Here is a 3072-nt window from a genome sequence, read left to right on the forward strand (position 1 = left end):
ATCCAGCCACCTCAGCCTCCCAAAGTGCTGGGATTACAGGCATGAGCCACCACGCCCGGCTCCTGTCTAATTTTTATACCAAAGAAGTGAAATTATGTCATTTTTGAACTTTAAATAAACTAATATCTTAAAGGATTAATTAGGTCAGAAAAATACATAATTTATCATTGAATTTTGGAAAGTTTGTCAAATATCAAATATTTAAAACAATCGATATCACAAAATAGGATCACAGATCATTGTAAAATAAGTCATTCATTTAACTGAAGTGATAACTGAAGGATTTCAAAAAAAGGTGAAAACCTTCATTCTTTGAGAGAGGAGATTTAATTTTCCAAACAATAAGTCCCACTAAAAACAGTATGAAGCCAATTAAATTTGTTTTTCTTTTTTTTTTTTTTTTTTAGTTTTTTTTTTTTTTTTTGAGACGGAGTTTCCCTCTGTTACCCAGGCTAGAGTGCAGTGGCATGGGCTCAGCTCACTGCAACCTCTGCCCCCTGGGTTCAAGCAATTCTCTTGTCTCAGCTTCCTGAGTTGCTGGGACTATAGGTTCATGCCACCACGCTCAGCTAATTTTTGTATTTTTAGTAGAGACAGTGCTTTGCCATGTTGGCCAGGCTGGTCTCAAACTCCTGACCTCAGGCAATCCACCTGCCTTGGCCTCCCAAAGTGCTGGGATTATGGGTGTGAGCCACCATGCCAGAACTTAAATTTGTTTTTCAAAATTTTATAAACAATCTATAAAATGTTAATCTTGACCATAAGATATAACCTCCATAAGCCTTTTACAACCTTTATAACCTTTATTAAGGAGTCCGTTAATGCTTCAAAAAAATCTTGTTAATCTGACACAGGTGCTCATATGCTGGTCTTGCATCAGTGTGCCTTTGACATTTATGATTAATTTATAGAGAAACTGAACTTATTTTATCATTCAAAAATCAGCCCTTACAATCTCACACACCCACCTCTTCCGCGATAGTCCTTGGGCCTTAAGGAGTTGAGTAGCTTTAATTTCTGGCCCTGTGTCTTAGGAATGTAGTTTATTCTGAATGGCAACTTCTACGGGGCCTGAAGATAAGGCTTTACTGTCAGTATTTAAGATCTGGCAGGACCTGGTGTCTTTTTTAGACCCAGCATCATTGTCTGGGGTAAATACCCGAGATTCGTTGTCTCATGGCCACGGAAAACCAGGACTTGGCACACGACATTGAGGTTAAGAGCAGAAGTTTAATAGGCGAAAGAAAGAGAAGAGATCTCTGCAGAGAGAGGGGTCCCGGAGAACCCTCTTTCTGAGGGTTGCCACCTCCACTGTGAAGTGAAGGAGGTTTTATAGATGAGCTTGAGGAAGCGGTGTTTGATTTCCATAGGGCACAAAAGATTGATAGGACCAGGTGTGGCATTTGCATAGTGCATGAAAATCTGGCCACCCCCACTCTAATCTTTTATTATGCAGATGAGTTCTCTGCCTGGCTGGTGCCATGTTGCCAGCTTCTTTACAGTACACGTGGTGACAAAGAAAAGGAAGATGGAGCCTCTGTGTTGAACATACCTGGCTCCCAGGTAGCCCTTTTCTATTGGCACAGCTGCTGGCATTCACCCGTGCAAGCTGCCAGCTTGCTTATCTATGTTTGCAGCTCGATTTTTCAGGCTGCTTTTTGTTAGAAAAGAAATGATTTGGGGGTTGCTTTTCTTTTTTTTTTTTTTTTCCTTTGAGATGGAGTTTCTTGTTGCCCAGACCGGCGTGCAATGGTGAGGTCTCGGCTCACTGCAACCTCTGCCTCCCAGGTTCAAGCGATTCTCTTGTCTCAGCCTCCCAAATAGCTGGGATTACAGGTGTGTGCCACAATACTCAGCTAATTTTTGCATTTTTAGTAGAGATGGGGTTTCACCATGTTGGTCAGGCTGGTCTCTAACTCCTGACCTCGGGTGATCCACCCACTTCGGCCTCCCAAAGTGCTGGGATTACAGGCATGAGCCACCACACCTAGCCACGAGGGCTGCTTTTTTGTTAAAAGGGAAATTTCACTATGGATTCTGTTGTCCCTACTATCTGCCTAAATAATTTCTTTTTAGCTCCTGCATCACTAGGAGTTAAAGCCCTGTGACTCAATGTCACAAGGACTTTTAAAGCACATACAGAAAGATACGCGAATGTAATAACTTTAATGTAAAACCTTTGTCCCTCAGGTTCAAGCGATTCTCATGCCTCAGTCTCCCAAGTAGCTGGGATTACAGGCGCCTGCCACCACGCTGGCTAAGTTTTGTATTTTTAGTAGAGACGGGGTTTCACCATGTTGGCCAGGCTGGTCTCGAACCCCTGACCTCATGATCCGCCTGCCTCGGCCTCCCAAAGTGCTGGGATTACAGGCATGAGCCACCATACCCGGCCTTAAAAAACAACTATTTTTTAAAACAAATGTTTTTAAACACTTAAATTCCTAAGTGTCTAAACTACGCTCTTCCTTAAAAACGCAAGAGTAGGCCAGGAGCAGTGGCTCATGCCTGTAATCCCAGTGCTTTGGGAGGCTGAGGTGGGTGGATCACCTGAGGTCGGGAGTTTGAGACTGGCCTGGCCAACATGGCGAAACCCTGTCTCTACTAAAAATACAAAAATCAGCCGAGCATGGTGGCACACGCCTATAGTCCCAGCTACTTGGGAGGCTGAGGCAAGAGAATCACTTGAACCTGGAAGGCGGAGGTTGCAGTGAGCCAAAATCGCACCACTGCACTCCAACCTGGGCAACAGAGCAAGACTCCATCTCAAAAACAAAAACAAAAACCAAGAGTAGCCTGTGTTGCAATAACTATTTTAGTAAAAAAATCAAGTGAAAAAAATTTTGCTCAAAAATAAAAGGGTCAGGCATGGTGGCTCATGCCTGTAATCCCAGCATTTTGGAAGGCCTAGGCAGGCAGATCATGAGGTCAGGAGATCAAGACCATCCTGGCTAACACGGTGAAACCCTGTCTCTACTAAAAATACAAAAAAGTAGCCGGGTGTGGTGGTGGGCACCTGTAGTCCCAGCTACTTGGGAGGCTAAGGCAGGAGAATGACGTGAACCCGGGAGGCAG

This window comes from Pongo abelii, chromosome 3, assembly GCF_028885655.2.
Source record: "Pongo abelii isolate AG06213 chromosome 3, NHGRI_mPonAbe1-v2.0_pri, whole genome shotgun sequence".
NCBI classification, from domain to species: domain Eukaryota; kingdom Metazoa; phylum Chordata; class Mammalia; order Primates; family Hominidae; genus Pongo; species Pongo abelii.